This window comes from Bubalus bubalis, chromosome X (assembly GCF_019923935.1).
Source record: "Bubalus bubalis isolate 160015118507 breed Murrah chromosome X, NDDB_SH_1, whole genome shotgun sequence".
NCBI lineage: Eukaryota > Metazoa > Chordata > Mammalia > Artiodactyla > Bovidae > Bubalus > Bubalus bubalis.
Genome location: NC_059181.1, coordinates 137,019,777 through 137,043,483, shown reverse-complemented (window position 1 = coordinate 137,043,483; position 23,707 = coordinate 137,019,777). Strand labels below are relative to the sequence as shown.

General features: G+C 49.4%; 1 protein-coding gene across 4 annotated transcripts in view; it reads right to left on the bottom strand.

The window, feature by feature from the left end:
* Positions 1–23,355, bottom strand: part of LOC123465423 — an 88,666-nt gene extending 65,311 nt beyond the window's left edge. Inside the window, exon 1 of one of the 4 annotated variants that reach the window (XR_006640655.1) lies at positions 19,103–23,355. The gene's annotated coding sequence lies outside the window, so the exon portion shown is untranslated. The remainder of the gene's footprint in view (positions 1–19,102) is intronic. The other 3 variants (XR_006640656.1, XR_006640654.1, XR_006640653.1) reach the window with 3 other exon arrangements.
* Positions 23,356–23,707: the final 352 nt, after the last annotated feature.

Genomic DNA, 23,707 nt, shown 5'->3' with positions numbered 1-23,707 from the left:
GGGCTGCAGTCCATACACGACTGAAGTGACTTAGCACACACACCTTTTTGGGAACTCCTAAGCTGAATGATAAGAGAAGAAAAACAAAGCAGGGAGGGGAGAGAGCACACAGGGATGGGGGATACGGGGAGGAGGCATCTCAGGAGGGAGTGCTCACCTCTGGGTCCCTTGTACCTCCATTACCTCAGATGCTCCTTTCCCCAGGAGTTTCACACTGATTCCCCTCCTACCCCACCCCAAGGTGACTCTGGGCTACCCCGCAGCCCAGCCCTATAGCCCTCTCTACCCCCATCCCAGCTCCCGAATGGCCTGTCAAGTTTCAGGTCCCATGCATTGTGCAAGTTGCAAAAGTAGCTCCAACTCGCCTCAGCTGAGGCTAATATTTTCAGAACCAAAGCACAAGAAAAACCTGTTCTGCTTGCCCCCACCCAAGACTGATTCAAAAGAATCAATTTCCTGGACAATGAGCTCAACAAAAAAAAAGCACCTACTCTGTGCAGGATGGTAGGTGAGTGACTGCAGAGAAGACTGTTCCTTTCCTTGCCTCTGGCAAGGGTGGGACCTGACTGCTGCCATGGTCCCAGCAGTAGTGTGACGGAGTGAGCATCTCACGTATCTTTCAGGAAGCAGAGGCTGGGAAGGACTTGGCCTACGTCACCCAAACCCCATTTCTCGGTGCACCTCTAGTCTCCCCAGCCTTCCCTTCCCTGGCTCTCTGCCTTCTCTAATTCTCCCAGTCCTTCAAGTGCCAGCTAAGGCCGCCTCTCTTATGAAGCCTGACCAGATGCTCCTCCAGCCCTCAAAGTCACGGGCAGGCGATGCCCAGATAATCCAGGCTTGTTCCTCCACCAAAGCCTGTGTCCTTGCCAAATATATACTTTCTGGCCAGACTGAGCATGACCTTTACCACAATGGAGGTGATGATGCCCAAAGTGATGACTGATAGGGGAATCTAACGATAGCACCTTTCCACATGGGGCGCTGTGCTGTGCTAAGTCACTTCAGTCATGTCCAACTCTGCAACCTTATGGACTGTTGCCCACCAGGCTCCTCTGTCCATGGGATTTCCCAGGCAAGAGTACTGTGGTGGGTTGCCACTTCCTCCTCCAGGGGCTCTTCCTGACCCAGGGATCAAACCCACGTCTCTTACATCTACCTGCATCAGCACGGGATCTGGAGGCTTACAAATCCTGGCTCCTCCAAGCACTAAGCCTGGGTCACACTTCACCTTTCCGGGCCTCAGTTTTACTGTTTGTACAATGAAAATGATAATCCCTAGCTTCCTCACAGGCTTGTCGAGAGGCTGAAGTTTCTGAAGTGGAAAAGTTTGCTACGCTACAGAGGTGATTCAGGTGTGAACAATGCCTACCTCAGAGGGTGCCCAGTTTGTCTCCTGCCAAGGGCCATAGAAATTCATTTCTCAACATTCAACAAATGCCTTTGAGTGGGTGCTCTGTGCCACATTCCTTGAACCAGGTGAGGGAGACCTGTGTTATTCAAAAGTCCCAAGGGCAGGTCTGACCAGGATGGTGTCAGGGCCCTGTGGGCAAGCACAGGACTCGAGGAAGTTGATTACAGAGAAGTGGCGGGATCCAGCTGGGGAGGAGAGTCTGAGACGCTTCCTTGAGAAGTATGTGGCAGGAGACGTCAGAGTGAATAGAGAATAAAGCAAGAAAAAGGAAGTCCTGGCAGAGGGAGCCCACGGCTTGGAGGGAGTGAGCATGTGTGATTTATTCTTAAACCCATTTCACAGAAAGTGGGCCCTGAGAGGCGCTATGATTCACAAAATGAGAGATTCCATTCAAGTCGTGTGTGCTAGCTGATTCCCTTCTGAGCTCTTGGCTGGGCAGAGCGACAGCAGGGCCCTGCTATGGTAACTAAAATATCATCTCATTAGCTTGCCCAAGGCTCTATCGATTTCATCAGCTGGGCAGGAGGGGCTGAGGCCCCACACCCACAGGACTGGGTGGCTGGCTGTGCCTGGGCCAGCTCTCAGACTGGCTGGACACTTGGCATGCTTCTTAAATGTTCCACTTTTCTTGCGCTCCACCTCCCTTTCTCCTCCTAGGCCCTCCGTCCACTGGTGAAATTCAGTGTGGCATGAGAGGCTGCTCCCTGCTGGTCGAGCCTGGGAATGGCAGGGACTTCTCACTGGCCACTGAAGGAAAGTTCCTGAGGTCACCTCAACTCTGTGGTTCACCGGGAGGTGTGAGGAAGGGCAAAGACCAATGTGTATGTGGAGGGCAACCAACTGGAGTTAGTGAAAGCTGACTGTTTTTCTTGCTTCTGCTGCAGGACTCTGAGTCTGTGAATGATTTTGTGGGTGTGAGTGTGGAGGTCCCATGACTTGAGAAGGTATCTACAGGTCATGCGCACAGGTGGACTGTGTGTGTGAACACTGTGCGGGCAGATATGTGCGTTTGCTCCACGGCATGCACTGTATGTCTGCATGCTTCCTGCTTGTGCCTGGAAGAGGGACAGAAATTACCACCTAAGGATGCCAGGCTACAATTCTCCAGCTGGTGGCTTCAAAAGGTGGCATTCCGCTCTCTGAGTCCAGGCTGGGCCCTATTTGCCTACATACCAGACTTTTCCTAGGCTGTCTGGGTCTTGGGCTTTCCCGAAGAGCCTTTCCACCAGTTCTCCCCCAGCAGGCACACCCCTGCACACCCGCAGCTACTGTGGGAATCTCACAGCCTCTGGAGGCAACAACAAATCTGATTTCTGCACGTGCTCCCAGGAGAGGCCCAAAGGAGCATCCCACTGCCTGGCAAGGCCCAATCCAGGGCTGTTCTTTCCCAGTGTGCTCTAGTGCCGCCTTCCTGGGTATTTCTGAACATTCCGATCAGTTAATGGCCATGCCATGCTGGTTATTAAAGATTATCGGTCACCCCTGTCCATTTCCTATACTCCCAGGTTATATATATATATATATATATATATATATATATATATATATATTAACCTGGAGCTTCAGGATACCATGAGTATTACTCTTGTTCTCCAGCCTAACAGCAGGTTTTTCTATTTAAACAGCCCCCTTCTTCATCACGTCTCCAAATGGCATGAAAACACTGGTCCACCTTACTAGTCTCAGCAAGCAAAATCACTTGCTCAGGCCACCAGCCATCAGTTAAATACTTGCGCCATTAGGTTGAGAACAGAAATGTCAGATCAGAGTCTAATGACTCCCTTGGACTTTGCCCAAAGGCCCAGCTTTCTTAGTGAGATCAAAGGGATGGGCGCTCAGAAGGATTCAAGTTTAGGTTCAAGTAAGAACACATGAACAGGCCTGGCCTTGTCCTTTGCCCATGGGTAATGCACACCAGCCACACCCACAGCATTTCTAGGAAACACCCTCTTCTGCTCCCTGGGCCTCAGCTCCTCCTAGGAAAAATGCGAACTGTGCGGAGCTGCTGTCCACAAGTTACTGCCCGGGCAGGGCTCCTCGGCCTGCCCCATGACATGCCCCTTCCAACTGCCATCTTCCCCATATGGCGGCCCTGAGGACTGCCAGGCAGTGTGATGGAAAGGAAGCTCCCATCCCTGTTCTGCCCCTCGGCAGTGTCACCCTCCCCCTCCGAGTTTGGCCTCTCTTGTCTGTAACGTGCCGATGATCACTGTACCTCTTGAGTTGTCTTGAGGCTCAATGGAGTCACTGATTCCCAGAGCTTGGAGACGGAAACCATTGCTAGAAGCAGGTAAGGAGTGAGAGCTCCCCTCAGGCAGCTTCCCAACAGGGGATCTTGCAATCTTAGCCTTGCCAGAATCTCTTTTTTATCCCCAAGGTGTAACCAAGTCCTGGGGTTGACAGGGACCTTAGTTGAGCAATCAGTAGATAATAGCAGCTACTATTTATTGAACACTTATTATATACTCTTATAAGTGCTTTGCATATATTATACTCATGTAATCCCCACAACAGCCCTTGAGGTAGAAACTCTTATCATTCTCGTCTTATAGTCAAGGAAACCAAAGCTTGATAACCTTAGGAAAATTGCCCCAAGTCACCTAGTGAGTCACTTGGGCCAAGAGTTGAAGCCTGGCGTTCGGCCCCCAGAACCTGTGTTCTTAATCATTGTGCTCGATGGCCTATAGACAGTCTTCACTGAGCAGCTGTTTTGCTTCTGCTTGCATACCTCCAGTGATGGAGAGCTCACTACTCACCAGCGTAGCCTATTCTGACTTCATGCAACTGTGACTGCTAGAATCTTCATACATGTCTGGCCAAGCCTTTGGTGGTCCAGACTACACAAAGATCCCAATTTCCTGAAGACTCAAGTAGGGTGTAAGTTAAAACAGGAGACTACAGAAGGAAATATTTTCCCTGTATCCCTAGACACATAGAGGCCCTGTGATTCCATTCCCTTTGGCATGCCAATATCTTCTCCTCAAATGGAGACTGAATCAGGAAGTAGGATGGTTACCCCCATCTCATTAGTCATTTTTCAACTGGGGTTAGTGAGTGAGAAGATGGTTCTATAGTTAGAAGCCAACACATACATTTGCATGCTAAGTTGCTTTAGTCGTGTCTGACTCTTTGTGACCCTATGGACTGTAGCTCTCTAGGCTCCTCTGTCTATGGGATTCTCTAGGAAAGAATACTGGAGTGGGTTGCCATGCCCTCCTCCAGAGGATCTTCCTGACCCAGGGATCAAACCTGCATCTCTTATGTCTCCTGCATTGGCAGGCAGGCTCCTTACCACTAGTGCCACCTGGGAGTGGGTTGCCATTCCCTTCTCCAGAGGATCTTCTCGACCCCAGGATCAAACCTGGGTCTCCTGCCTTGCAGGTGGCTTCTTTACTGTCTGAGCCACCGGGGAAGCACCTAAGACATACACAGCTTTCACTGTATTAATAGGTAGCCAATGAATGCTGAATGAATGAATGCACAAATGAATGAGGCTCACAGCCTCCTTTCCGGCCAGCCTCAATCCCCTGGAAGAGTTAGTTTTGCATTGTGCTTTGAGATCCTTAAAAAGCACCATTTCCATGGTAACGAAGCATATAGATCTGCCACTCTGCAGGGCCAAATTCTTTCCTGTCACACTGACTCTGAGCTCGTCCAAAAAAGATCCTAAACTACCTTTGGTGCCCATGGAGTGGGGCACTGTCGATTGGGAGGCTTGAGGAGTGGGCACTGCCATGGGCGGGTCCCCCAGCGCACATCTCCTCTGGGGAATTCCTGGGCTGATCGACCTTGCTGGGGTTTCCATGGTAACAACACTAGGCTAATGGGTTGCCAGGGTGATGGTGTGCTACTGCTAAGATTGCACGGGACCAGACCACACAGGGCCACTGAGTTGAAAAGATGCTAATAACACCTTTCTGAGTCTCTATGGCAACAACACTCAAGCACCGGGTAGGCTTTGTCCCAAATGCAGATTAGGCCCCCACCCACCACACTCAGCAAGAACACCCTGGGAGGCAGGCCACTGGTCCAGTGTCCTGGGGCTTGGCTCCTGCTGTTCCCCCCAGGAGAAGAGTCCGCCAGCCCAGCCTTGTCCCCCCTCAGAGGACCCCTCTCTGCCCCAGGCCCCTCACCATACAGGTCTGGGGTGTCTGGCTGAAGCAGCCAGGGCTTGGGCCATTGGGACTGTCAGGGAGAAGTGCCAAGGCAGGAAGAGGGCTCGGGCTGGTTTTTCATGGGGGAAAATGAAGTCTTGGATACCTCTGGGGTCGGGGACATGTCCTGGTATGGCTCCTGCCAGGCCACTGGACTCACTACCCTCTGGGGCTAAGGAAGCAGCCAAGGTGCCATGTCTGCCTAGCAAATCCAGGACCATGAGGCCAGAGTTTTCAAACTACTTTGAAAGCTGTGGCACATATGAATTCCATCAAAGTTGGATGGGTGGGGGCATTCCCCATTCAGTCTTGTCCTTCTGCCTACCACAGTGTCCCTGAGGAACCTTAGCTTCTGTGGAACATAGTCAAAAACCTCTGCTTAAGCCAGTCCAAATGGAAAGATTAACTGGTGACCAAAGAGGGCAGGTGACTTGCCTAAGGCCCCACAGCCAGTCATTGTGAAAGTAGCTCAGTCGTATCCGACTCTTTGTGACCCCTTGGACTGTACAGTCCATGGAATTCTCCAGGTCAGAATACTGGAGTGGGTTGCCATTTCCTTCTCCAGGGGAATCTTCCCAACCTAGGGATCGAACACAGGTCTCCTGCATTGCAAGCGGATTCTTTACCAGCTGAGTTACAAGGGAAGCCAGGACTGAAACGCAGGACTCTCATGCTGGTAGGCCCACTGTCAATAAACCAGTGTGTTATGCACATCTGATTGACCTCTAACTTGGGCTTTTTGAATTCTCGAAGACCCCTGGGGCTTCTGTCTTTCTATTTATTTATGGAGGTTTTAATAAGGATCTGTGGGGACAGGCAAAAATGTTTAGAGTGGACCTTCCAAATTTGACATTTTTGAGCACCTGCTGTGTGCTACACATTTTACTAAAACATACTTTCTGTGCTAGGTGTCATCTTATTTCTTTATAATAATCTATTTAGACAGGTATAATTTTCTTCCAGGACTTCCCTGGTGGTCCAGTGGTTAAGACTGCACACTTTCAATGCAGGCAACGTGGGTTCAATCACTGGTTAGGGAGCTAGAATCTGACATGCCATGTGGCACGGCCAAAAAGAAAAATAAATTATCTTCATTTAGCAGGTGAGAAAATGGAATCCTCGAGGGTAACTGAAGATTGGGTCTATTGAATCTTGAGCATGTCTTCAGCAGAGACATCGCCTTACTAGCTCCAGCAGGGGATTGTGGGATGAATGCTGATCATGGTCTATCTCTAGTGACATTGAGCTGAGACAGGTGGATGCATTTGAAGTATCAGAAACCCCTTACTACCTTCCCCCACCCTGTTCCCCCCAACTAAAATCACATCTACCTCTGCCCCATCGGAGATGACTGGAGAACAAATCGAGTCTCAAAGGGCAGGCATCTGTTATTCTTCACAACCTGACACAGCTGCTGGCCACAACAGGCAGAACATCTTGTGAGTTGTGATTGGGGAGCGAGATGATTCCTAGTTGCCATGGAAACTCAGGGGAAGGTGTCGTGAACACCGCGTCCATTACACAGAAGGTCTGGGGCAGAAGCACATGGAGTTACCTCCCAGTTGGTGGCCTGGTGGGTGTGGCCCCCCTTTGTCTGCCCCCAGGAACTGCCAGAGTGTGCAGGCTCCCGCTGGAGACTTTCCAGGGATCGCTGCCTCACACCCTCCTTCATGGCACAGCTTCCCTCCTTCTCTGGAGCTTGTCTGCATTTGCTCCTACTGCGGGCCAGTGCGGGGGCCTGGGAGTCTGAGCCTCAACTCTGGGTCCCAACTCTGTGACTCTGTGTTCCCAGGCAAGTCATCTGACCTCTCTGGGCCTCAGTTGTCCTTTCTGTAAACTGGGCTGTGTCAAGAATCAAACTAGATCTCAGCTGAAAGAGTCAAGTGCTCAAGGGAGACCTTCCCTGGCACACTAGACCAGGCTTGGACTAGATCTAGGTTTGGCCCCTCTTCGGGGTGCCTGTGGCCCTCTCACTGCTCCTGTGTGGGCCCTGGTCCCACGGCTGTGTCACTCCTGGTAGCTGCTCTCTGTCTCTACACTGGGAGCTCTGTGACTGCAGGCCTCCCTGGGGCAGTCTCCTTAGGGCCCTGCTGTCCCTACAGCCAGAAGGGCATATACTGTAGGAGTTAAGAGCGCAGGCACTGAAACCAGATGGCCACTATCGGCTGTGAGACTATGGGCGAGGTCTTGAACTTCTCAGGGCCAGTTTCCTGATCTGTAATACGGAGGTGTTGATAGTGTGTGTCACTGCTGTGTGTGTGTGTGTGCATGTGTGTGCGTGTGCCCACGCGTTTGCTTGGCACTAAGTAAATGCTCCATAAAAATTGTAGGAGAAAGCAAGGAGGGAGCTCTCTGCCTCAGTTAAGGGTGGGGCTTCCCTCCCTTTAACCCCGCCCCCCATTGTCCCCACCCCCATTTCCTGTCAGAGCTGTGACCCCTGAAAAGAAAAGCCCAGCCAGGCTATTCCAGTCTCACAGATCTGAACCCAGCAGGACTGAGTTTTATACCCCTGTGGCCTTGTCCTTCCCCCACTCCTGCAGCAAGAATCTCTTTCATTTATTTACGATGCATTTGTTAAGCACCTACAGTATGCCACTCCCAGGCCTTCTCAAGCATTGCCTACATCAGCTCCTTCACACTCTCCTTAGCAATACTCCCGCCTTAGCATCGCATCTCCCTCAGACTATTCAGCCTCCCTCCCTCTCAGCCACTCAGTAGCTCCCTCTTCTTTGCCTCATTTTCCTTATCTGAAAATGAGGCTCTGAAAAGACTCTGAGGACCCTTGTAGCTGAGGTGGTTCCAGATGGTCGGGTGTTCTTGGCTCCTTGTCCTGGGGCCAGGGTAAGTTGTGGGTATTGTGTGTGTTGCTGTGTGTGAGTTGTATGTATGTCCTGGAGCTCACCAAGGGCAGGGCTTGGCTTCCCTGCCTGCTGGGCAAGACACAGCCCCCCTGTCCCAAGGTGCTCCAAGTCTTCTGGGGCAACGTTAAGGCCATGGTGAGGGGAGGGGGGTGGAGCTGGAGTTCCCAGAGGGAGGCCAACATCTCCACAGTGAGTTTCCAAATGTTGCCAAAGTCAGGAGAGTCAGCCGCACTGAGTGGCTGAGAGAGGAGCTCATGAGGACCACCCCTCCACTGGGAGAGTCAGCCTTGGGGGCCTTGTTGGCCCACGTTGACCAGGCAACTGTCCCCCTACGCTGCCTCACAGTGTTTAATCAGAATCCCATGGACCCTGGCATATATGTCACCAAGCCACTCTGCAGGGTCTTCCCCACACCCCTCTCATATCCCAAAGCTGCTGAATTTGAGTTACAGCCCCCTTGGCAGTTGAGGAATTCTTACTCCTTCCCATCTGCAACCCTGCCTTAAGTGAAACTGTTGTCCTTCATCAGTCCCCTCGGGGTGAGAAAAGCTCCTCAACTTCACAGGCAGGAGGGAGCCAAGGCTGATTGTTGAGCAGTGGAGTAGCATGCTGAGAGCACTGGGGCCCAGTGAGGAAGCCACACGGACTTGAAACACTCGGAGGTAGAATACCTGAATTCTAGCCCTGGTTCAGACAGCCCCTCTGTACACCTGTTTCCTCAGGGGTAAAATGGGGGTGATGCTATAACTTGCCCTGCTAACATTTCTGGGTTGGTAAAAGCACCTGTAGCCTACAGGGCGCTATGTAAATGCTCGCAGCAATTGACAGGTTTCCCTTTGTCCTGTCCTAGGGGGGTCTGGCTCCACAATTTCTCCTTCCCCCTCCACCATCTGCAATGTTCACCTCTCCATTGGCTCCTTCCCTTGACCTTCAAATGTGCTAGGAGCTTCTCATCCCTTCACTGATAGGCACTTCGCTCTCACTGCCAAATCTGAAAAAAAGAATCTCTACCAGATATCTTCATTGGCTCAACTCAGAGTCGTCCCCAAGCTCTGCTCTCTGGCTCTGCCCCCTTCCCCAACTCACCGTTCATCTTTCTTAGTGTGTGTCTCTGTAGACACTTGGTCTCATTGACCCCTCTCCACCTAAGTCCTCTGGTTTCTGTGGTAGGCAGCCTCTATGATGGTCCCCATGATCCCCACCTCCTGAGATTCCCACCCTTGTCTATTTCTTCCCTGGAGTATGGGCTGAAGCTAGTGACTCGCTTCTCACAAATAGAATATGGTCAAGGGCAGGTCCGGAGAAGGCAATGGCACCCCACTCCAGTACTCTTGCCTGGAAAATCCCATGGATGGAGGAGCCTGGTAGGCTGCAGTCCATGGGGTCGCTAAGAGTCTGATACAACTGAGCGACTTCACTTTCACTTTTCACTTTCATGCATTGGAGAAGGAAATGGCAACCCACTCCTGTGTTCCTGCCTGGAGAATCCCAGGGATGGGGGAGCCTGGTGGGCTGCTGTCTATGGGGTCGCACAGAGTTGGACACAACTGAAGTGATTTAGCAGCAGCAAGGGCAGGTCAGGAAGCAATAGGTAGAATTGGACATGGAACCACAGACTGGTTCCAAATAGGAAAAGGAGTACGTCAAGGCTGTATATTGTCACCCTGCTTATTTAACTTATATGCAGAGTACGTCATGAGAAACTCTGGGCTGGAAGAAGCACAAGCTGGAATGAAGATTGCTGGAAGAAATATCAATAACCTCAGATATGCAGATGATACCACCCTTATGGCAGAAAGTGAAGAAGAACTACAGAGCCTCTTGATGAAAGTGAAAGAGGAGAGTGAAAAAGTTGGCTTAAAGCTCAACATTCAGAAAACGAAGATCATGGCATCCGGTCCCATCACTTCATGGCAAATAGATGGGGAAACAGTGGAAACAGTGTCAGACTTTATTTCTGGGGGCTCCAAAATCACTGCAGATGGTGACTGCAGCCATGAAATTAAAAGACACTTACTCCTTGGAAGGGAAGTTATGACCAACATAGACAGCATATTCAAAAGCAGAGACATTACTTTGCCAACAAATGTCTGTCACTAAAGGCTATGGTTTTTCCAGTAGTTATGTGCGGATGTGAGAGTTGGACTATAAAGAGGGCTGAGCGCCAAAGAATTGATGCTTTTGAACTGTAGTGTTGGAGAAGACTCTTGTGAGTCCCTTGGACTGCAAGGAGATCCAACCAGTCCGTCCTAAAGATCAGTCCTGGGTATTTATTGGAAAGACTGATGTTGAAGCTGAAACTCCAGTACTTTGGCCATCTGATGCAAAGAGCTGACTCATTTGAAAAGACCCTGATGCTGGGAAAGATTGAAGGCAGGAGGAGAAGGGGACGACAGAAGATGAGATGGTTGGATGGCATCACCGACTCTATGGACATGGGTTTGGGTGGACTCTGGAAGTTGGTGATGGACAGGGAGGCCTGGCGTGCTGTGGTTCATGGGGTCACAAAGAGTCGGACATGACTGAGCGACTGAACTGAACTGAAGGGTGATGGGCTGCTTTCTCCAAGGTTAGATTGTAAGACTGTGACCGCTGTCTTTCTTGCACTCTCCCATCATCTCTCATTTGCTGGTGCTGTGGAAGCCAGCTACCACGTTGTGAGCTGCCCTATAGTAAGGGCAGCTGACAGCTGGCAAGAAACAGAGGCTCACCAGTTTCCTGATCTTTAAAATGGGGATACCGGTAGTATGATACCTACTTTATAAGGTCAAGTGAGACTATGCAGAGGGAGTGCTTAGCATAGCAAGGCAGGTATTTTATGATCCATAGAAAATTAATTTTCTCAGTTCCAAATATGTGTTAGAAATAATGTTTGCTGTCAATTTATTTTCAACCCATACTCCTGTGGTGAAAAGACTATAAGTTAGTAGATCCAGTCTATAGTGATGAATAGGCCAACTACTTAACCTCTCTGGTTTTATTTTGGTTCTGTGAAGTAGCTAGTTAGGGGACCTCTGAGTAGTTTTCAGTTTTAAAGTTCCGTGTTAGGATTTTTTCTGATTAATTTTTAAACAAAGTTTTAATAAAATTTAGCATCATGTCTGACTCTTTGCGACCCCATGAATCGCAGCACGCCAGGCCTCCCTGTCCATCACCAATTCCCGGACTTCACTCAGACTCATGTCCATCAAGTTGGTGATGCCATCCAGCCATCTCATCCTCTGTCGTCCCCTTCTCCTCCTGCCCCCAATCCCTCCCAGCATCAGAGTCTTTTCCAATGAGTCAACTCTCTGCATGAGGTGGCCAAAGTACTGGAGTTAGGCAATGTTTAAAATACAGGAGGGTATGGAAAGTGATACATGTACCTATCATTCACTTTAAGAAATAAAACTTAAAAAAAAAGAAACAGAGGCTCTCAATTTAATAGCCAGTGAGTGCCTGGAGGCCCCTCCAAAAGCCTCATAAGACAGCTGGGAGTGACCATCCTCCAGGTGAACCTTGAGGTGCTTATACCTGGCCATCACCTCGACTGCTTGTGAGAGAACCTGAGATGGAGTCCAGCTAAGTGTACCCCATTCCTGACCCACACAAACCATGAGATAAAAATGCCTGTCATGAGAAGGAGAAATATCATATGACATCCCTTATATGTGGAATCTAAAAAGAAATGATACAAATGAACTTAGTTACAAAACAGAAAGACACTCACAGACTTAGAGAAAGAACTTATGGTTGCCAGGGGAAAAGGATAGTTAGGGAGATTGAGATGGACATGTACATACTGCTATATTCAAAATGGATAACCAACAAGGACCTACTGTCTAGCACAGGGAACTCTGTTCGATGTTATGTGGCAGCCTGGATGTGAGGGGCGTTTCGGGGAGTATGGATATATGTATATGTATGGCTGAGTCCCTTTGCTGTTCACCTGAAACTACCACAGTATTGTTAATCAGCTATAACCCAATACAAAATAAGAAGTTTAAAGTTTGAAAAAAAATGCCTGTCGTTTGAAGCTGTGAAGTTTGGGGGCAACTTATGAAGTTCAAATTATTGCTGTTACTTTCCAGCAGTTTGGACAACACGGCTAACCAAATGTCATCAAGGAGAAATCTGGCTGGGCCCAGCTTAAACAGGGCACAGTGAAATCAACAGATATGGTTTATTTCCTAATACCTTGGAATTAATGATCCCAGACACACAGATGGAGGTAAACAGAAGCACTTAATCACTTTGTATCTGTATGCCCAGCAGCAGAAAGCATTGCATCACACTCCATGGAATCAGAAAAAAAAAAAATAGCTAGAAATTCAAACAACCTAAGTCCATTAATAGGGGACTGGGTCCATAAATTGGGGCATAATGGAACAACGACATTATAGAGTTAACTGGAAGGAACGGTATGTTTCAACATAATCAATCTCAAACAGGAACATGGTATCATTTATATAGAATTTAAACACTCATAAAGCAATCATAGAAATTGTTTATACACACTGCATAATAAAAACATTAAAAATGTGCGCAGAGAAGATATAGGTTCCTTTCCTGAGTTTCAGACTCATGTACCCTACTGCCTATTTAGACATCTTACAAGCTTCTCAAATATGGCCACAACCACCTGCCTGATTCTGCTCCAACCCCCAAACCTGCTCCCCCTGCAGGAAATGGCAGTAGATGACAACTTCAAAGTGGATCAGGTGGAAATCTTTTGAGACGTCCTTGATTATTTTCTTTTTTTCACATCCCACTCCTCCTGTCTAATCCTGTCAACTCTACCTTCAGAATAGATCTAGATTCTGCCATGTCTCACCCACCGTTACCTCTGGGGCACACCATCGCCTTTCACCTGGATTACTTTGAAGACACTCTTAACTGGTCTCCCTGTCTCTGCCCTTGTCCCCCTACATTCTATTCTCTACACCGCAGCTGGAATAATCTTTTACAATCTAAATCAGATTAGGTTGGGCCTCTGTTCCAAACCCTCCAGTGGCCCTAATCTCCCTCATTACAATGGCAAATAAGGCCCTTAGGATCTGGCCTCCATTATATCTTCAGCTTCACCTCCTGCTGCTCTTCCTTCCAGTCCTCCACTCCAAATACACTGGCTTCTTCATTAGTCTTTGCTCGTTCCAGGCATATTCCTACCACAGGGACTTTGCATGTACTACTTCCATGTCCATCATGTTCTTCTGGATATAAGCACCGTCTACTCCTTCACATCCTTCAGTATCTGCTTAAATGTCATCTTCTTGGTCAACCTTCCCTACTCACTGTATTTAAAGCTTCAAACCCTCTCCTAGTCACTATTCCTCTTTCTTCCTTTATTTTTCATCCAATAACATTTAGCACCATGTGTCATATTATCCTTTTTGTTTTTGTTCAGACGCTAAGTGGCGTCTGACTCTGCGACCCCATGGACTGCAGCACTCCAGGCTCCCCTGTCCTTCACTGTCTCCTGGAGTTTGCTCAAATTCATGTCCACTGAGTCAGTGATGCCATCTAACCATCTCATCCTCTGTCACCGCCTTCTTGTCCATTTTACTGGTTTGTTTATTGTTCTCCACCTCCTCTCACTAGAACATAAACTGCGGAAGGGTCAGGGGTTCGGTCTGGGGTGCTCTGCACTGCATTCTCAGTGTCTATGAGCCTGGCACACAGTAGGTGGGGTTGGGGGCAGCCTCCACCCAGGAAGTTGTTGTGCCTATTGTCAGGGAAGGCTTCTAAAAGAGCCTCGAGTCACATCCACAGTGGCAGTAGCTTCTGGCCCTGCCACGCCTGACGGCTTTACGGGGAGAATGGGTTGGGTGGGGTGTGTGTACAACAGTGTGTGCAGAACTGTGTGGAAATGGGTAGGATGGGGAACAAGGGGTACAGGTGTGTGTGTGTGGTAACTGTGGGGTGACTGCACTCAGGAGGGAGAGAAAGGCCTTTAGGGTCAGCCGAAGAAGCAGAGAGCAAGTCAGTGCCTCAGATTCGTCCTTGGCCTCCAGCAGGTGGACTTTTGGCATGGCCAGACCCTCCCTGCAGTGTCCTCTGAGAGATCCGCATTGGTAGTGACTATTTGGCCAAGCATCTCTGAGGAGGTGGAGGGGAAGCTTCAGGCATTTCCCCTCCTGAGTCAAAGGAATGCCAGAGAAGCCTTGAGAACAATGGGGAGCCAACAGCCCTTCGGTGGCCCCGTGACGTGGGCCTTGAGGGGGGCTCACAGCTGCCGGCCAGAACCCAGGGCAGGGGACAGGGGCTGGCGGGGATACAGAGGAGCCATGGAATCCTTGAAGGAGGAAGCCGGAAGCAGCTGGGGATGACACTGATAGGCATTTCCTGCCTCAGGATGCCCTCCCGCTTTCTTCACTGCCGCTGCAGCTGCAAAAGCAAAGATGTCGCTTCCCTCTGGCCCCAAATGCCCGTCCTAGAGGTTGGGAGCTGTCGGATCCCCCTCCAGCCTCCCTCCCTGTCCCTGAGGAGAGCAGGCAGCTCCCTCAACCCTCAGCAGGGTGCCCCATAGGCGTAAGGGAAAGCTGGGCCTGCCTGACCCTGGGTTTGCTCTGCTTTGCCATAATAAGGGCTGCTTCTGAGGGCTTCGGGGTCTGGAAGGTTGCTTGCCCTCTTGTGCTTTCCCTGGGCCCCTCCTAGTGTGCTCTGGCTGGGCACTGCTGGCCTTCACCTCTTCACCTCATGTCAGTGTCTCAGTGTACAATGCTAGGCCTCAGGCCAATGGAGGCCTCTCACTCTGGACAGTCTAACCCACATGACTTCTCTGTTCTAGGACTCCTCAATCTTTTTACGCATTGCAACTCACTCTAAGCTTCCCAGGTGGCTCAGTGGTAAAGAATCCACCTGTAATGCAGGAGATGCAGGAGATGTGGGTTTGATCCCTGGATTGGGAAGATCCCCTGGAGGAAGAAATGGCAACCCACTCCAGTATTCTTGCCTGGAGAATCTCATGGACAGAGAAGCTTGGTAGGCTACATTCCATAGCATCACAGAGTTGGACATGACTAAGCAACAGAACACAATCACTCTGAGTATGCTTCTGTTGACATACTTGGGTTGTGATAACAACCAACCCCCCCTGTCCCAACCTACACACAGACATATGTGGTAATCATGGCTGCACCTATTCATGATCCTCAACGGTTGCTCAAGGGTGGGAAGACAGGCTGGGGGTCATGCGTGATTCCCAGCCCAGAAGCTATAACCCACTTTCTCTCCCATTTAAAAAGGCCTGCTGGGATGAAAGTGACTTTGCTCTGTGGGGAACTCTGACTCTACTTTTATTTAAATAAGAATGATGCTGAATCCAATCTCATTTATCACAAAAGGTCACTCGTCTGCACTTAGCTGTTCTATGATTAGTCATACACGTCACAGCTGATCTGCCTTAACTCTGTTGTTGATGGAAATGGCCTCATCCAGAACCTTCTCTCTAATTGAACTGCATAAGAGAGGTTTCAGTGAGTGGCCATTTCTGGATGTCTCCACCAGGGTGGGGGTGAGTCCAGATGGCGGGCTGCACCAGGGGGACAAGCACCCAGACCATACACACCACAGCTACAGTTTGGTTCAAGCCATATTGAACCCTGGGAAGCAGCCTGCTCACCACCCCCAAGGCATAAGCTACCAAGCTGGACCCTATTCAGAGAGGGCCAAGTAAAGGATCCAGGAACAGAATGCTGTAGTGTCTGAAGACCAAAGACGAGGGCATGCATCAGGCGATGCCTGGGAGAGAGACAGACACAGAGAGCCCCTCAATGAGAGAAAGGGAAGGGTGCTGAGAAACCCCATGGATCTCTGTTGTCCAAAACAGTCACCAGCAGCCACATGATATGTGACTGGTGTCAAAGAAGACACCTCATTAGTGTAAAACACACCAGAATTTGGTGGGGGAGATAAATTAGGAATTTGGGATTAGCAGATACACACTATTATACATTAAATAGATAAACAACAAGGACTCACTGCATAGCGCAGGGAACTCTATATCTTGTAATAACCTATAATGGGAAAGAATCTGAGAAAGAATGCGTATATATATATACAACTGAATCATTGTGCTGTACACAGGAAACTAACACAACGCTGGAAATCAACCATACTTCAATTTTAAAAAAGGGTGAGAAAAGACACACCGGAATTTGAAAACCTGGTATTCAAAAAATGTTAAATACCTCATTAATAATTTTCATATTGAATACATGTAAAAAGGACTATTTTGATAAATTGACTTAAATAAAGTATACTATTAAACATATATAATTACAAAGAGGCACAAGGACCCTTTATTCTGAGGATGGTTTCACAGGTATACACCTATGTAAGATCTTAAACTGTACACCTTAAATATGTGCAGTTTATTATACATCAATTTTACTTCTCTAATGTTGTTAAACAATACTTTAGTAGCTCCCTCACTGCTACCCGAGAAGATAAACAAGAACTAATTTCACCCGTTTACTTTTTTTGATGCCGCTACTAGAAAATTTTAAATTACATCTATGACTTTCATTATACTTCTATTGAACAGGGCTGATCTAGTGATTGTAGACCATTTTACATATCATGAGACTGAGGCGCAGAGAGGGAAAGGAGCTTGCTCATATAATGAGGTGGAGACATTTTTATTCCTTAACGACAAGAATCCACAGGGCTAGAACTACCTATGTTGGTAAAAAGACTTAGACAAAAGGGTCCCAAAGGCTTCAGGGAGTGGAGGAAGAACTTGGGGCAATCTTAGGAACCCTGGAGGGAAAGAGTAAGGAGCAGAGAGGAAGAGAGACAGAGGAGACGGGGAGCTGGAGGAAGTCTGTGAATTGTGTGTGATGTGACTCCTTCCCTGGGGGTCCATCAGTCAAAGACCTTCAGTCGATTCTACTCTTGTTTTCTTGATGGGAAGGGTCTAGGTTTCTTGCCTTGGTCAATAGGGTGGAAGTCAATAGGGAGACCACGCCCAAAGCTCCAGGAACCTGGGTGGCACAGGAGGCTGTGAGAATATAAATCTTATTTATTCCTCCACCCTAAGGAATTGACCAATACCTTGGATACAGTTCTTGATTTGCTTGGGTCATGGCCTGGGGGTGGGGATGGGAGAACTCAAAGTAATATCATTTAGATCTCAAGGGGCATGCATAACCTGGTAACTCTGGGATCCCTAGTATGGTCAGAATTTCAAATTTAAGAAGAATATGATCAGAGTGACTGCAGCTGTATTTCCCTCCTCCCACGCCTTAATTCAGCAATCGAACTAGAAAGGATTAAGGAAGCTTCTACTGTGTGCAAGGCCAAAACTTTCACCCCATCATGCTAGGTGCTATGAAGTGGACGGAAAAGCCACAGTTGCTTGAAGGCCACAGAGTCATTTCAGCAAGTGGTGGCATAGGCAATGAACAAAAATCTGAACAGAGTAGTAAAAGGTATATGGGGGTGCTTGGGGCCACCAAGAAAACAGCTCAGCACCCTCATAGGGCCCAAGGCCCCAGTGAATGATGGGTCTGATTCAAGGAGGTGCTAAATGTGTCTATAATCGCTGGCCAGGAGGGAGGGGGGGAGGAAGAGAGAGCATCTGGAGCCCAAGGTCAGCAGAACTGGGTCAACCATGCAGGAAGGGGAGCAGTGGGCTGCCCTGGGTGGGGGGCAGGAAATCTCTGGGGTTTGGCTTTGAGATCCTGGTCAATCTGGCTGAGAATCCCAGGATGAGAGGGGGCACCAAGCAGCCCGAATGTGGTCCAGAGTGTATTTCACCACTACCGTCAGAGGCCAACATGGGGTCTGCTGTCGACTGTGCCCCAGCCTGGAGGGCCTGATCAGGGAGTGGTGGTGGATCCATGTGAGCCGGCCCCAGGGGCAGCACTCATACCTCCCTGGTGATGGGTCCCCCACCTTCCCGTGGGGGAGGCCAGCCAGGACTGAGGAGCAACTGTGTCTCCCCCTGGATCCCATTATCACCCCTTCTCAACTCTGGGCAATCATTCCCCAAGGACCTAATAAGCACCTCCTGGATATAAGGCCCTGTGGGAGTTACAGGAGGGATTGCAGCCTTTAGGTGACTGGCACATGTACGTGTCTTGTTATGATACCAAGTGGGTCCCCAGGACACATCCAATTAAAACCCTGTGGAAAGTTAGAGGAGGGAGAGAGTATTTTCACTTGAGTGGATCAGGAGGACTTCATGGAGGAGGTGGCATTGAAGCTGACTTTTGAAAAGAAGTTGGATTTGGATATGAATTACTAGTCCCTCATATAGTGCTTCTGATTTACCAGATACTCTCCTGCATGCACTACACATGGTAACTCATTTAGGGTTAGCCACAATCCTACGAAAGAAGAACCATTATTATCTTCAGTTAATGGGTGTGGAAATGGAGGCATAGAGGCTATACAGATGGCAAGCAAGGGAGCCCAGGATCAAATCTAGACAGAGTCCATGCTTGTTACCACTAGACTACACTGTCTCTTGGATGGGCAGAAATGGGGTGGGAGCAGAGTGGTCCAAGGAACAGAATAAGCAGACAGTCAGGGATGCAGGAAAAGATGGCCCCCTCCTGGAAAGAAGAGATGATCTATTAGGACTGAAGTGTTTGGCACATGAAGGGAGAAGTCCAAGATGGGACAGAAAAGGAAGGTGGTTTCCAGTTAAGTCGCCAGGGATCTGACGGCAATGAGTCTCCAACACTCACCTCAGCCCTGATTCCAGAGGGGGAGGCACCCCACTCTGAAGCTGGGCCCAGCTGAGACAGTGCTGTCCAGTTCTTGGGGGGCTTTGCCTAGGGCAAAGGCACTGAGGAGGGTGTTCATCCGGGGACAAGAATGGAAAATCCATCATGCTCAAGGCAGGAAATTCCACAGTGAAGGCCCCTTGAGCTGCATCATTGCAGCAAGACCCATCGCCCGTGCAAGGCAGGTTCCGTTCGTTTGTTTGAGGACCAAAGGTTGTTTTTACCCTGCTCTGCCTATGTTTATATCAGGGGATATTTACCATCAAAACAAAAACAAAGTCCAGGCAGCACTCCCGCCAGTGCAGCGATCACGGAACCCTTCTCTCTGGCATTTCTGGCTCTCTCCCACCTGATGGATTTCTCAATTGAACAACATCAAAGATCTCCTTTTCTGGTTTCCTTCTCATCTTAAAGGGACTGGCGCTGAGAGGAAGCCATTTGACTGTGGAAGAAAAGTTGTTTCTAGATTTGGCACCCTCTCCCATGTCCAACCTGGGTGAGAAGTGAAACAGGCTTGTTCCACAACCGCTGCTACACAAGCAAGGACAGGGAAGCCAAGGTCTGGACCCTCGTGCTCCACTGCCAGCCTGGGGAACATCCACAGCCCCGAGGCAGCAGCTCTTATTGAATCAGATTTCAGAGGCTGAAGGGAAAGCAGGAGAGGTGACACTGGGGGCCTGCGGTCTCCAGCACAAACACCTTTATTCGGCAGATGAAATAACTGAGACTTAGAAGAAAAAAGGGATGACGATGAGACCCAAAGGATGGAGAAAGAGTAGGGATGCGTGCAGAAAATAAAGGATACAAAGAGAAGAGAATGTGAGGTGGAGAGAAAGGGCGACCTATGGCCTCTGCAGCCATCTGGCCCAAGGTCCCTCTCTGCCTTTCTGCTACCCCTACCTCTGCCCTCACCTGGCTGCTTGCCCTCTTGCCTGCACCTGACCCACATCTCCTTCCATCCTCACTGAAGGCCTGCTGGTCCCCTCCACCAGCCCTCACACAGATGAGTGCATCCCAACCCGGCCAGAACTCAATCTGCCCGCCCCATGCCAATCCCTCCTCTCCTGCAGCGTCCAGCCCTACCCCCACTCCCCAAGTGCAGACTCCTTCTTCTGCTGCATAAAGTACAGGCTGCAGAGTCCAGCACTGGGCTATGGACAGAATCCCCCTAGACTTTCCTCCCTCCCTCTTGCGCGAGGTGGCACCCTCCACCATCAGCCAGGGCCGAGACCAAGTCCCCTCTTTTTTTCTCCCTTCCTCTCCCTCCTCCTCTCTCACCAACAGCAGCCAACAATGGGCCATGCTGTCATGCCCAGTGAGACATACGATAAGATCCAATGAGCCTCCCCATGACAAGAGGGATCCACTAACCGCCAAGACTAGGGATAACTAAGGACGGGGATGGGGGAGTGGGAGACTGGGGGATTGGCAGGTGGCAAAAGAAAAGGGCCCAAAAGAGAATAGGAAGAGTCTCGGACAAGGAGAGGAAGCCGTTTCCCAAAAAATGGTAGAGAGTGATGACACTGCCTGTGGCCCAGAAGCTGAGGAGAGGAACAGAGACACAGTGGCCTCGGCACCACCTCCGCGGGGGAGCAGCTCCCAGCACCCCTAGCTGCCGCTCTAGCACTGGAGGGAGTATGGACCATGCGGGTGTGGGTGGTGCACTGATCTGGGGATTCTCTCTGGCCTGGCCTCTGTGGGGACCACACCACATGCTTGAGTGCCCGACTGCAAGGTCTCATGGGTGTGGCAGCTGGATCTGGGCAGGTGATGAGCAGAACCAAGTTGGCCCCTGCTGGCCACTGCTGGCTCATCTCATTTAATTTGGACAATTCGGTGAGGAAGGTGCTGCTTTTCTCTCCATTTTACAGATGAGAAAATGCACCCCCAGAGAGCTTACAAGCGACCTGTCTGAGGCCATAGAGCACGTGGGTCATGGTGGGACTGGTATTGAAGGGCAAGTCAGTCTGATGCTGGAGTCAGGCTCATCGCCCCGTGTTGCACTGTGCAACAAAGGCAAGAAGCTTCGATCAACAGTCGTGTGCTCGAAGCACAAGACAGGAATTGATAGGTGTGAAGGTCTGAAATACAGCCCCCCTTCAAAAGTACACACACACACACACACACAGAGGCACACACACAGGACACACACGTGCACACATACACACACACATGGAATACACGCACACACACACGTGGAGTGCACACACACAGGGCACACACGCACACACACACATACATTCCAGGCTTTGGGAACATCTTTTTGATGCAAATGTAACAACCTCCAGCAGGGAAGAGATTGCAGAGCGCGCCCCTGGTGGTCGGAGGGGGATAGAGGGCCTATGGCAGGGCTGCCTCCACAGTAAAGATACAAAGTCAGAAGGACAGACACAGCTGAAGCACTCAGCAGGGAACTGCGGAGTGAGGGTTGCCCCTTTGAGACTTTGGGAGCTTCTTGTGGTTGTTCACCCATCCCTTCAGTTGCAGGAGAAGCACAGGGGTGGGGTCACTTCAACACAGCAGCTTCCCAAGCCCTGGCAGGGTGGGTGGGTACCCTTGGTCTGAGCTAGTGGTGCCAAGCCCCACCCACTAGCTGCTGAGCACGCGGAACATCCACCTCCCAGGCCCTGGCAAGCCAGCCAGTGCCCTAGGTCTGTGTATACAAAAGTCTCCAGCTAGGCCACAGGAAACACCCTCACTCCTTCAGAGGTTTGCCTGTGAGTCACTTTGTCAGTAAGGCCTGCCCAGGCCACCCTATATAAAAGGGCACCTATCCCCAGCTCTCCTTTTCTTTTCTTTACTTTTCTCCAACAGCATTTATCATCAAATGATATGTTATACTTATTCGTTTTCTTTATTGTCTGTTTATCTCTCTGGCACACTGTATGGATCATGAAGGCAGGGAAGTTTAGGCTGTTTTGCTCACTGCTGTAGCCCCAGTACCAAGAACAGTGCCTTGCATAGAGTTGGCGCTCAAGAAGAATGTTGATTGAATGAACTCACTGATTTCTACTATTTTTGAGCATGATGCAAAATATGATGGTGTTCACAGTCTCATGCGTTCTCAGCCATTCCAGAGGGGCAGGCTTGGTATTTGGGAATACAGCCAGAAAAATGGTCAGGGTGAGATACTAATTTAAAACAAAAAAAATCTTATAAACATGATTTCCCTGCCAAGATCAGTTACTGCAATCGTCACTCTGAAGGAAGGGCCTCACTGAGGTTTAAAGTTCTTCAATCACATACAAAAGCCATGAGAAAATTCAGGAGTGCCCCGTTCACACACAGGTCACCTCCAGCAATGTTGTTTATCACGACTACCAGCAGACAGGATCTAAACTGCAGTAGGAGCTGATAGAGAACTTCCTAAGCAACTTAGGTCAACAACGACCACAACAGAAACAGGGGAACTCCCCGGCTAGTGACTAATAATAGCTCATTTCATTTTCACTGGCTGGGCCACCTCAGGCAACTTACTTGACCTCTCTGAGCCTTAGTATCGTTGTAAAAATGGGAATGATAATAGCGCCTCCCTCATAGGGCCGCTGTAGGGCTTAAAATGAATGAATAGATGTAAGGTGCTTGGAACATGGTAGGTAATAAGCATTATACAAGTGTCACTTATTATTTGTATAGTTCTTTCTAGACAATGAATGTATAAGGTGAGAATCTTTGTCCTCTGCCCCACCACGTCAAGAATGACACATATGAGCAGAATATGTTAGCTATTGATACTGTTATCAATATAACAGTCATGAGGAGGAGAACAAGGAGCAGGAGGGGTACATGTAATGTCACTACTGAATTGATGAGCCTTCTATAGGAACTGCAAGCTCCATGAAGGCAAGCAGGGGCCAGGATTGCCTAGATCCCTACAACACAGTGGGCATTAAGCTTATACACAGCAGGTGCTCAACTGAATCTCACGTGTGACTTTCACCCAGGGATTTGGGGACTTTCCTGCCATGTTAGAACTCAAATATTCTTATATGTGAGTCAGCCTTGGCCCTCCCTCCCACAGGGGACACAAAGGATAGAGACATCACAGTCTCCTCTACTTTCCCTGGGGAAACTCAGTTCAATAGGTCCAGACCTGAGAAATCACTTGCAAGCCATTCAGAAGGAAGTAATCAAACAGGTAGGCACAGTGGACTTCCCTGGCAGTCCAGTGGTTAAGAATCCGCCTGCCAGTGCAGGGGACGTGGGTTCGATCCCTGGTCTAGGAAGATCCCACCTGCCATGGGGCAACTAAGCCTGTGCACCACAACTACTGAGCCTGAGGCTCTGGAGCCTGTGCAGCTCAACTAGAGAGAAACCCGCATGCCGCAAGCGGAGAAGCCCAAGCACTGCAACAAAGAGCCTGCACATCCAAATAAGACTTGACCCAGCCAAATAAATAAATGGACTAAAAATATTTAAAAAACCCAAGTAGGTGCAGATTGTACTCATTGATATAATACCAAAGAAATAAACCTACTGATGATAAAGAGTAGCTGTCTATGCGGTGGCTGGGGGGGGTGGTGGGAGACTTACGGCTTTTTATGGGTAGTCAGACCTCTATGAAGT